This window comes from Bubalus kerabau, chromosome 2, assembly GCF_029407905.1.
Source record: "Bubalus kerabau isolate K-KA32 ecotype Philippines breed swamp buffalo chromosome 2, PCC_UOA_SB_1v2, whole genome shotgun sequence".
In the NCBI taxonomy this organism is placed as follows: Eukaryota; Metazoa; Chordata; class Mammalia; order Artiodactyla; family Bovidae; genus Bubalus; species Bubalus kerabau.
Genome location: NC_073625.1, coordinates 121,209,815 through 121,222,776, shown reverse-complemented (window position 1 = coordinate 121,222,776; position 12,962 = coordinate 121,209,815). Strand labels below are relative to the sequence as shown.

General features: G+C 39.9%; 1 protein-coding gene across 3 annotated transcripts in view; it reads right to left on the bottom strand.

Annotated features, from left to right (window-relative positions):
* The window catches only part of FGF12 (fibroblast growth factor 12), a 650,917-nt gene that overhangs the window by 493,559 nt on the left and 144,396 nt on the right, over positions 1–12,962 (bottom strand). The gene's annotated exons all lie outside the window — the stretch shown is intronic.

Sequence of the window (12,962 nt, the reverse complement as noted above, 5' to 3'; positions counted from 1 at the left end):
TATATAGCCTTTCACTGTTGTTTTTGTTGTTTAGTTGCTAAGTCATGTCCAACTCTTAGGGACCCCATGGACTATAGCCTGCCAGGTTCTTCTGTCCATGGGATTTCCCAGGCAAGAATACTGGAGTGGGTTGCCATTTCCTTCTCCAGGGGATCTTCCCAACCCAGGGATCGGACCCATGTCTCCTGCATTGGCAGGGGGATTCTTTCCCACTGAGCCACCTGAGAAGCCTGCATGTAGCCCTATTACAGATAATTTTATTTCTAAATAATCATTTTCCACGTGCCTTTATTTCTTTTATCACATTTTAAGAATTTTTCCCTCTAACGGTCGGTGTTCACTGTGGTTAAAGTTAAAATTATTTCCTCGAAATTCTCCCTCTTAAATACTCTCCACAGTATAAATCCTTTGTTCCTCTGCCCTTATACTTTTAAATCTAGACTAAAATGGAGACAATAGAACAAGGGTCTTCGATTCAGAATGCTTTTAACAGGTGACAAAAACAAAAAAGCCTAGAGCCCCCAAGCATTTTTTAACCTATAAAAAACTTCAGGGGTGGTTGGAAAAGGATTTGAGCTGCTCAGGAAAGAGAGACACTATTTAGTTGAAGCTAAACAATCTGCCTTTTTCTGCACTGTTCCTTAAAAGTGCTCATTACCTCAAATACATTGACAGAGCCAAATATGTTTTCCACTTGTTGCTATAGGTGTTTGAATTTTTTAAGCTAAAATTCACTTTTTTGGGTAGTACTAGAGTTTAAACGGAGAAGGTGATGGTACCCCACTCCAGTACTTTTGCCTGGAAAATCCCATGGCTGGAGGAGCCTAGTAGGCTGCAGTCCATGGGGTCACTAAGAATCGGACAGGACTGAGTGACTTCACTTTCACTTTTCACTTTCATGCATTGGAGAAGGAAATGGCAACCCACTCCAGTGTTCTTGCCTGGAGAATCCCAGGGACGGCGGAGCCTGGTGACTGCCGTCTATGGGGTCACACAGAATCGGACACAACTGAAGTGACTTAGCAGCAGCAGCAGCAGAGTTTAAAAGAAAACACTTTAAAAAGTGTTACTGAATATTCTCTATGCTGTAGTAAGGCAAGGGAAGAATAGAGAGATTTCTGTCAACAGGATTTCAGGTAACTTGCCTTTGAAAAGTGAAAGAGATAAAGGTTTTCTGTGAGTTCCTGAACATTCCTGGATTCCATTTACCCCAGACTCAGGAAGACAGAAGTACTTCCTTCTTTTAAGAGAACTCAACTTTAGATTGGCCTTTGTATCCTTTTTTTCTCTTCCATTATATTGCTCTCCACTGAAGAATTTTTTATGAAAATAAACTTACCTTGAGTAGATCTATGTTTTCACTTAAATAGTCACAGGAAGGAGATTCTCTCTACTGTTCAAATATCTACTTTGCACCTTCCATGAACCAAAAGTTCTATTGGAAGCGGAGGCACACACTTGCTGAAACAGCTGCCATCTCTGCCCTCATGGAATTTAGCCTAGTTTTCCTGTGTCTTTGCTTTTATGACATGAGCAAAATATTATAAACTTTCCCTCAAGATTTTAAAAGAGAGTATTCAATCTACAAATACTTCTGAAAGTGAAAGTGAAGTCGCTCAGTCAGTGTCCAACTCTTTGCAACCCTGTGGACTGTAGCCCGCCAGGTGCCTCTGTCCATGGGATTCTCCAGGCAAGACTACTGGAGTGGGTTGCCATTTCCTTCTCCAAAATACTTCTAGTATTGTGCAAAAATAAACCATTACTTACATACTTAAGCGTGTGTGTGTGCATTTGTCTTCTACAAGGAAACAAAAGTTTGGAAATTCTCCTTTTTCTATAATTATAAAACTAAGATTTCCCATTATACAAAGACATTTTAGAATGTTGCAAGTTAGTTAACTGGTAGGGTCTTGAATCATTTATTAACACATTATTTTTTTATTTCTTTGAAAATATGTAACTCTAATTCTCTATCTCCCGTCTACACACATGTATATGCACACACACACACATAAAACCTACTCAATCCAAGTGGCATGTGTTAAATGCCATTTTGATTAACTGGCAAACTAAACATACATGCTTAAAAATGTGCATTTTATATACATATATATATATACATATAATTTTTAACACATCAATTGTAATTCACAGAATCCATTATGAGGAAATAATCATAGAAGTGATTAAAATTTATATATAAAGATATTCATCCCAGTGGGAAAAAAGTGAAAAATAACTTAAAAGTCCAACAATAAGAGAATGGTAAAATAAATTATGATATATTCATGGGCTGGAATATTATGCAGTAATTAAAAACAAAGGACATTTAATAGCATAGTAATATATGACAGGTGATAAAAGCAGAATAGAAAATTGTTAATAATCAATAATCATACTTATGCATATGATCATATATTTCATTGGTTAAGGAAGATTGGAAAACAGTATGCCAAAATATTAAATGTTTAAGAGTAGTAGTATTATGAATCCATTTATTTGTGGTTATAATAAATTATAACTTTAGAGTTCTATAATAGATAGTTATTAATTTTGTATTTAGACCCATTATGTTGTAATAACTTATAATGGAATATAATCAGCAAAGATACTGAATCACTATGCTATCCAGTTGTAACACAATATTGTAAATGAACTATACTTCAACCAAAAAAGTATATTTAGAAAAAACTTTATATTTGAAATATAACATATATAACCTTAAATGTACTATATTGATAACAACTCTATTGCTTATTTGTCATATTGTATACTATATTATATAGTTGTCATATGTAATCTCTTCCAATGGTGCAAATTTTATCAAAAGAAAAAACTCAGGTTGTATCTGATTATTTGAATCATTGGTGAAGAAAAGAAAGTGTACTACATTGTCTCAGCCTCAGAGAAGTTTCAAAATTCCTGATGATTTATTTGGTTTATTTTTGTTTGTTTTTATTATTTCTAAAACATTATATCTACCACTAAGAAGCAAAAGATATCAAATGACTCTTGCCCATGATTCTAAGATACTTTAATGTTCACCTAGATACACAGCTCCTCAACTTATAAAAGCTTCAGTGATCATAACAATTCTCAAATCAGATTTATTATGACTCCTAAATTTATTGTTTCCAATATTTAAAAACTTGAATAGCCCTGGATACACAGAGACTTTAAAGAACAGACTCTTAGAATTTTATTGTATGAAGAGAACCTAGAATGAGTGCTGAGAAACTTTTATCTAGAATATAAATAAACTGGAGGAAAAGGTGATATGGACATTGATATTTAGAGAAGAGAAAATTAGTAGCTCATGTGCTTGACCCATGAAAGGCAATAAAGTAACATAATCATTTTCCAATTTAATTGCTAATTGAAGTCTTCTGCTATGTTAAGTGAAACCTTAGTTACTTAATTACTCTGTTGTAACTCTCTGCTGTCCATCATCTCCTGCTTAGGGGGATCAGTTTATTTTGTGATTTGTCTGTATCATCCATTCTTAGAGTGTTAAGTTAAATTCAGGGTAAATAAATGAAAATCAAACATGAGAGAAAAGGCAAAAGAGGAATGTTCCATTCTACAAATGAGAAGAATAAAAATGCTCTTCAGACACTAAAGGACAGTCATATGGAAAAGGGATTGAAAGCATATTTTTAAAAATTAATTAATTAATTATATTAATATTTTTGATTGCACTGGGTCTTTGCTGCTGCCTGTGGGCTTTCTCTGGCTGCAGCAAATGGGGGATATTCTTCATTGAGGTATGGGGCTTCTTACTCCAGTGGCTGCTCTTGTTGCCGAGCGTGGGATTTAGGGTATGTGGGCTCAGTAGTTATGGCACACAGGCCCAGCTGTTCCGCAGCATGTGGAATTTTCCTGGGCCAGGGATCAAACCCATGTCCCCCGCAGTGGCAGGAAGATTCTTTTCAACTGTGCCACCAGTCCAGCACATTTTTCATGGCTCCAGAAGGCAACAATCAGAAAATAGAGAAGTTTTTGTAAACTATGTGTCAGTTTAATATAAATGAATATGGGATAGTCTAGTTAAATGTAAAAGGAATTCAGACTTGTTTGTGTGTGTGTGATGTATTGTTGGGAACTGGTGAGTCCATAAAGTTCTGTTGGGATAAACTGATTTCTAGGTAGGCTTTGATTTCAGGCAAGAGCAGAAGGAGCAAGGGGTATATGACAGGTCTGGAGAGAGACTGAAAAGAAATCACTAGAAAGGATATGATGGCATCTGCCCAAAAGTGTAGATTACTTTCCTGGACTGCCTCCAGAGAAGAGAACTTGGTGGGAGGGTGGTGAAGGAGCAGTTTTTCTGAAAAGCTCCACTGAGGACGGACTCAGGACACGGCCACGTAGGCCCCTGCTTGGGTAGCAAATAACACAAAATTTGAGAGGTTATCTCCCACTTGTGATATAGAACTTACCTCCACTTGGTCCTTTTGATTTGGGAATTAGCCGGCAGCACCTCTTCTAGTTCTGACATAAGCGTCTGCACAATGGGCAAGGCCATAGTCATTATAAGGCACCACCTAGACAGAGCGATGCTTCTCAGGCTTCAGGATACGTATGACTCGTCTGAGGATCTTATGAGAACGCTGGTCCAGGTCAATGAGTCTGAAGTGGGACCCAAGATTCCAGATTTCAAATAAGCTCATGAGTGATGTGATGCTGAAGGTGTTGGTCCAGCAACCACTAGCTTACAGAGGCTCTGAAGCTGCCCTCTGCACATGAGCCAAGTTGGACACTCCTAGAAACACTGTGAGTACTAGTCAGTCCAGGCATCTCAGGAACATGGATGTGGAAAAGGACAATAAATCTGGGCTGCTGATGTAGATATGACTCCAGATGTATAGCAGGGGAGATCAAAGCTAACTAACAAAGGGATGTGCTAACTTGGAAGATAATAAATTGCGTTCTTTCAAGGTGTTCAAATTGAACCTAAGTAAGTTTTTATTTCAGGAATTGTAGAAGACTCACTGAGATGATTGCCAAGATTCTTATTCTACTTTCTTGATTCTACAGTGGAATCACCAAGGCTATAAAAGAACACTCGAAATTTGTTTGTTTGTTGCTTTTTGAACACAGCTCATGTTGAGGAATTCAAAGAAAAAATGCTAAAAGTGAAGTACAGAGCATGCTGCCAGAGAAATTTGATTCCAAACCCACAGAACATTTCTAAGCTTCTTGTGTGTTCTATGACCTTATATTAGATTCCATCCACAGTTGGCCAATAAATACCATTAGATATAAGGGAAGATAATAATACATTTTCAAAATTAATTACTATTGTTAGGAACTTAGGAAGGAAGGAAAAATGAAGGGAGGGAGGGAGAGAGAGAAGGAAGGGAGGAAGGAAAGAGAAAGAGAAATTAAAGAAAGAGTGTGATATTCAATAAGATGAGAAGAATTAGGCAGTGCATAAGAAGGGCTGCATGTTCATGATAAATTTGAATATTTTCCTCCCCAGTAATGGAGCCAAAAAACATTATAACCTTCTGGCCCAGAAAGTGAAGCCTTTAAAAACTTGGTTTCAGTCTCATTCAAAGCTGCTAACTGCTAAGGCTTTTAGATCAGATTCACAGATGGAAAAGAGAAAAGTAATAACCCAGTTCAATTACAAATGCTGCTTCTGCCTTTATAGATCAGTCTGACTGTTTCACAAACACTAAAAAAAAAAAGGGGGAATATTATCCGCTCTTTGGCTGAGAACAGTTCAAAAAATTGACATCAAATTAATCAAAGCCCCTACTAGGTTTGAAGACCTGATTCACAGTCTGATCAAGGTTACAGAAAGATGCCCAATTCAAAAAATAGTATAACATGCTAACTACTGAAAATCAAATATATATATATATATATATATAGAGAGAGAGAGAGAGAGAGAGAGAGAGAGAGAGAGAGATTGCTGAGGAAGGCTTTCTCATCTCTCCTTGCTATTCTTTGGAACTCTGCATTCAGATGCTTATATCTTTCTTTTCTCCTTTGCATTTTGCTTCTCTTCTTTTCACAGCTATTTGTAAGGCCTCCTCAGATAGCCATTTTCCTTTTTTGCATTTCTTTTCCATGGGGATGGTCTTGATCCCTGTCTCCTGTGCAGTGTCATGAACCTCCATCCATAGTTCATCAGGCACTCTATCTATCAGATCTAGTCCCTTAAATCTATTTCTCACTTCCACTGTATAATCATAAGGGATTTGATTTAGGTCATACCTGAATAGTCTAGTGGTTTTCCCTACTTTCTTCAATTTAAGTCTGAATTTGGCAATAAGGAGTTCATGATCTGAGCCACAGTCAGCTCCTGGTCTTGTTTTTGCTGACTATATAGAGCTTCTCCATCTTTGGCTGCAAAGAATATAATCAATCTGATTTCGCTGTTGACCATCTGGTGATGTCCATGTGTAGAATCTTCTCTTGTGTTGTTGGAAGAGGGTGTTTGCTGTGACCAGTCCATTCTCTTGGCAAAACTCTATTAGCCTTTGCCCTGCTTCATTCCATACTCCAAGGCCAAATTTGCCTGTTACTCCAGGTGTTTCTTGACTTCCTACTTTTGCATTCCAGTCCCCTATAATGAAAAGGACATCTTTTTGGGGTGTTAGTTCTTTAAAAGGTCTTGTATGTCCTCATAGAACCGTTCAACTTCAGCTTCTTCAGCCTTACTGCTTGTGGCATAGGCTTGGATTACTGTGATATTGAATGGTTTGCCTTGGAAACAGACAGAAATCATTCTGTCATTTTTGAGATTGCATCCAAGTACTACATTTCAGACTCTTTTGTTGACCATGATAAAGGACAGAAATGGTATAGACCTAACAGAAGCAGAAGATATTAAGAAGAGGTGGCAAGAATACACAGAAGAACTGTACAAAAAAGATCTTCACGACCCAGATAATCATGATGGTGTGATTACTCACCTAGAGCCAGACATCCTGGAATGTGAAGTCAAGTGGGCCTTAGAAAGCATCACTATGAACAAAGCTAGTAGAGGTGTTGGAATGCCACTTGAGCTATTTCAAATCCTGAAAGATGATGCAGTGAAAGTGCTGCACTCAAAACGCCAGCAAATTTGGAAAACTCAGCAGTGGCCACAGGACTGGAAAAGGTCAGTTTTCATTCCAGTCACAAAGAAAGGCAATGTCAAAGAATGCTCAAACTACTGCACAATTGCACTCATCTCACACGCTAGCAAAGTAACGCTCAAAATTCTCCAAGCCAGACTTCAACAATACATGAACTGTGAACTTCCAGATGTTCAAGCTGGTTTTAGAAAAGGCAGAGGAACCAGAGATCAAATTGCTAACATCCTCTGGATCGTCGCAAAAGCAACAGAGTTCCAGAAAATCATCTACTTCTGCTTTACTGACTATGCCAAAGCCCTTGACTGTGTGGATCACAATAAACTGTGGAAAATTCTGAAAGAGATGGGAATACCAGACCACCTGATCTGCCTCTTGAGAAACCTATATGCAGGTCAGGAAGCAACAGTTAGAACTGGACATGGAACAACAGACTGGCTCCAAATAGGAAAAGGAGTACGTCAAGGCTGTATATTGTCACCCTGCTTGTTTAACTTCTATGCAAAGTACATTATGAGAAACACTGGGCTGGAAGAAGCACAGGCTGGAATCAAGATTGCCGGGAGAAATATCAATAACCTCAGATATGCAGATAACACCACCCTTATGGCAGAAAGTGAAGAGGAGCTAAAGAGCCTCTTGATGAAAGTGAAAGAGGAGAGTGAAAAAGTTGGCTTAAAGCTCAACATTCAGAATACTAAGATCATGGCATCTGGTCCCATCACTTCAGGGCAAATAGATGGGGAAACCGTGGAAGCAGTGTCAGACTTTATTTTGGGGGGCTCCAAAATCACTGCAGATGGTGATTGCAGCCATGAAATTAAAAGACGCTTACTCCTTGGAAGGAAAGTTATGACCAACCTAGATAGCATATTCAAAAGCAGAGACATTACTTTGTCAACAAAGGTCCATCTAGTCAAGGCTATGGTTTTTCCTGTGGTCATGTATGGATGTGAGAGTTGGACTGTGAAGAAGGCTGAGCGCTTTTGAACTGTGGTGTCGGAGAAGACTCTTGCGAGTCCCTTGGTCTGCAAGGAGATCCAACCAGTCCATCCTAAAGGAGATCAGTCCTGGGTGTTCATTGGAAGGACTGATGCTAAAGCTGAAACTCCAATACTTTGGCCACCTCATGCGAAGAGTTGACTCATTAGAAAAGACTCTGATACTGGGAGGGATTTTGGGCAGGAGGAGAAGGGGACGACAGAGGATGAGATGGCTGGATGGCATCACTGACTCGATGGACGTGAGTTTGAGTAAATTCCGGGAGTTGGTGATAGACAGAGAGGCCTGGCGTGCTGCGATCCATGGGGTCGCAAAGAGTCGGACATGACTGAGCAACTGAACTGAACTGAACTGATATATATATATATATATATATTTTTTTTTTTTTTTTCTTGGGTCACAGATAAGGGAGAAATCTAATCCCCCTTCTCTTACCAGGGGTGAGGATCTGGAAGAGACTTTAGAGAATAAAGAACATTTGATCCAGACCTCAGAAAAGGAACAGACATTTCTAGGCAGAGAAAAGAGCAGATACAAAAGCTGAGAGGAGTGAGGCACCAGGCAGGATCGCCTGGGAAAGGTGAACCTGACCAGCATGCATGCAGGCTGAGGCTGGAGAAGTACATGAGGGCCTTAACTGGCATTCCCACCAGTCACTGAGCACTTCCTCTGAGCCCACTTTCCTCTGAGCATTTCCTGCTGACACCTTTGAGGACTTATCAAGATCATGGCCTTTATTATTTATCAGAGGTTTAACTGGCAACACCCTAATTTGAGGACAACTACCTCCTCCCACCCTGGCATGATATTTTGGAATCCAAATATTAAGCCCAATCTGACAGTGTTTATGGTAAGTCTTTTGATTGTTTAATTTTTCTATAATGTGAGAAGTTTGAGATATATTGCTTTTAAAGTGTTAGTTGCTCAGTCATGTCTGACTCTTTGTGACCCCATGAACTGAAGCCTGCCAGGCTTCTCTCTCCGTGGAATTTTCCAGACAAGAATACCAGAATGGGTTGCCATTCTCTTCTCCAGGGGATCTTCCCAACCCAGGGATTGAACTTGGGTCTCCTGCATTGTAGGCAGATTCTTTACCACTGAACCATCAAGGGAAGCCCCAATTTATTTGTCCATAAGCTTACCATTTTGAAGAAGAAACTGGGACTCTCTCTTAGCTCTCTGCTTTCTTTTGTCATATCCTAAATCAGAAAACCATCTCCAGCTAGGCAAGTTTTCAGCCAGAGCAGAGGAACAGAAGTTAGTATCCTGGGATGATCAGTGCCCAGCCCAATAAGGCAAGGACTTCTCTGTGACTCTTGGGAGAAGTAGTTGAGGTGGGTTAGGAGGATGGAAACAATCTATTGATTGTTTCAGGCCTGGATAGGCTGTGGTCACTTAGGGTTGGTGGGTGAGAAGAGCTTAATGGAATGCCTCTTCTGACAACTCATATCCACACATCAACTCTCTTTGGTATCTCTTCCTTGTCACCACTCCATTTCTACCCATCCCATCTCCATGCCCCTAGTTGAAGGAGACATGAAAATCTATTCTGGCTGTGAATTTAGGGGAAAAAAAATCATGATTCAGTATAAGATTAAATCAACACAAACACACCCACATATGCGCACACACACACTCAAAAAAAAAAAAAAAAAAAGAAAACTTTTCCAGGTTTCAGTAGTCTGATAAAGAGCCAATGTTCTTCCTATTAAATGCTCTTGCAGCAATTGGAGAGTTTGCCAAAAATGCTTCCAGGATCCATATTTCATCTACCCCAGTGGATGTAACACACAAGAAATAGTCTGCATTCTTCCCTGCTGAGAATCATTTGCTTGGTGTGTGCTCTGCATAAAAACTATACGGTAGGAAAAAATGCCACCCTGCCTAAGCCAGCCAGCATGCTTCCAACTTGTTTCCCAGAATCCTCACCTGACAAGCTGCCCACAGGAAAGCCTGACCATATAGTCACTCAAAACCTAATGGGCTGTTCTCCCTGGTGTATCATTCACTAGGAGCTTTTGTTCATGACCCTCACCCTTATATTTAATTTATAAGGTCCATGCAGTTCCAGAATTTTTCCCAGATTATATTCTGAGGTTCAGATGTCTAAATTGCCCCCATATTCAGCTCTGAACTCCCTATCAATGTAGTGGGCTCTGGATTTACCATGGAGAAAAGCCAAAAAAAAAAAAAAAAAAGCTGGGATTTGGCTTCCCTACATTTTATGGGTGACCAAAGCATATCTCAGTAACCCACAAAACTGAGAACTGAGCTCAAGATCAGGTGGCCCAAGTTCTAGATCTATGGGCTCTGGGGGCATCACTGTCTCAGCTCCCATCTATAGTATTGGGGGCCCCCATCTGACTGTCACATATTAATTTCATATTTCTGGTCAGGTAAACTGAAGGAACATGATCATACTTGACTTGAAAATTTCAAATGTGTCAAATGTGCCCTGTCTTAAACCCGCCCCCCCCCACCTGTCTTTAAATCCATTTCTGACTTTAATCCAACCATTGTTTATGTTTGGGCTGTTGTTATTCAGTCGCTCAGTCATGTCTGACTCTGTGCATGCCAGACTTGCCTGTCCTTCACTATCTCCTGGAGTCTGCTCAAACTCATGTCCATTGAATCAGTGATGCTATCCAACAATCTCATCCTCTGTCGCCCCCTTTTCCCCTGGCCCTCAATATTTCCCAGCATCAGGGTCTTTTCAAATGAGTCAGCTTTTTGTGTCTGGTGGCCAAAGTATTGGACTTTCAGCTTCAACATCAGTCCTTCCAATGAACACCCAGGACTGATCTCCTTTAGGATGGACTGGTTGGACCTCCTTGCAGTCCAAGGGACTCTCAAGAGTCTTCTCTCGCAGCACAATTCAAAGGCATCAATTCTTCAATGTTCAGTCTTCTTTATGGTCTAACTCTCACATCCATACATGACTACTGGAAAAACCATAGCTTTGACTATATGGACCTTTGTTGGCAAAACGATGTCTCTGCTTTTTAATACACTGCCTAGGTTTGTCATAGCTATTCTTCCAAGGAACAAGCGTCTTTTAATTTCATGGCTGCAGTCACTGTTTGCATTGATTTTGGAAACCAAGAATATGAAATCTGACACTGTTTCCACTTTTTCCCCATCTATTTGCCATGAAGTGATGGGACTGGCTGCCACAATCTTAGTTTTTTGAATGTTGAGTTTTAAGCCAGCTTTTCCATTCTCCTCTTTCACCTTCATCAAGAGGCTCCTTGGTTCCTCTTCACTTTCTGCCATGAAAGTGGTATCATCTGCATATCTGAGGTTGTTGATATTTCTCCCAGAAATCTTGATTCCAGCTTGTGAGTCATCTAGCCCAGCATTTCACATAATGTACTCTGCATATGTTACATAAGCAGAATGACAGTATACAGCCTAGATGTACTCCTTTCTCAATTTTGAACCAGTCCTTTCTCCCATGTCCAGTTGTAACTGTTGCTTCTTGTCCTGCATACAGGTTTCTCAGGAGGCAGGTAATGTGGCCTGGTATTTCCATATTTTAAGAATTTTCCACAGGTTTTACCCACTCCCAAAGTGATATGTGCATTTTCCCCCTCACACATCCTGCCTACATTTGACTAGCTAATTTTCATTGAGAAGGTTTTTCCTTAAAATGATGAGTTTTCTCCCTGGTAGACAGTAGGTTATGTAAGAGAGGCTATAAGGAAATGGTTGCCTTCTTTAAAATTAAGTTTCTATTTAGTTTGGCTATGCAGTATTACATGTAATGAGTATAAGCTTTGAAGCCTAACTAAAGAATAGGGCTGTAATTCAAGTTCTGTGGCTGTGGTTTTACACAATATAGGATAGAGCCCCTTATCCTCCCCACTTGGTTCTGGGAATAATAGCCATCCCATTGCAGGGCTATTTTAAAGATTAGAGATAATCTAGATAACACACGGAGCATAGTGCCCGTCACCATGTAGATATTCTTACTAGTGGGAAAATAGTGTCTCTAATTTACAGAAGTAGCAAGATTAGGTTAAGTAAGTATAGAAGAGCTTGGGCAAATACCAAATTCAAACAAAGAAAAAGGAAACACACAAAAGTTTGCCTTCAGCCCTAAGAGCTCATAGATCTCAGAGCCAGAAGGGACCTCAAAAATCTGGAAAGATTGGCAAGATGCTAGGCACTGTACTCCATTGCCAATAGTGGAAATAATATACTTGGGCCAGTAAGGAAAATGGGTCCATGTCGTCCTTTCCACATATTTATTCACTGCAGAGAAGTCAAATACTGCCAGACTTGTATGAAGAAAGCTGTAGCTGACTGGGACTGAAAAGTCAGATATTTACAGTTGGTGGTGGCAGCCAGCTGAGGGAAAGGCCTTCCTCCTAATTCCTTTACAAATGCAAGCCAGATTCGAAATCTTACGGTTGTCAAGTGGCATGGGCACAAATAAATATGCACAGCATGACTTCCTTGTGCCAACTGGCTTGTAAATATAATCATTTCGCACAGCACGCCCTCTTTCAGCCCAAGGGCATTGAGCAAAATGCAGCCACCAGGAGATGGGAAGGCTATGGAGCAGTGCATAGGGAAGCAAAAGTACGGACTGCAACTGAGTAACCTAGTCAAGTGCTCGTTTCAGTATGACCTGGAGCCATTCTTAAGAAATGTTGCCCAGGAGATGAGACAACAGGTAAGTAATTCATTTGGTAGAAGATGCCCTGAGCAGAAAGCACTAAAGTAGGAATACAGTCTTTGAGGCAGAGGTTTTCAGTTCTCCTTCTACCCTAAGACACCCAAAGGATGCAAAACAGTCTCAGGGAAATGGTAATGAGAGAGAAGAGGGAGCAGAAATCACCACTAAGAGAGGACATATGTAGAATTTGAAGG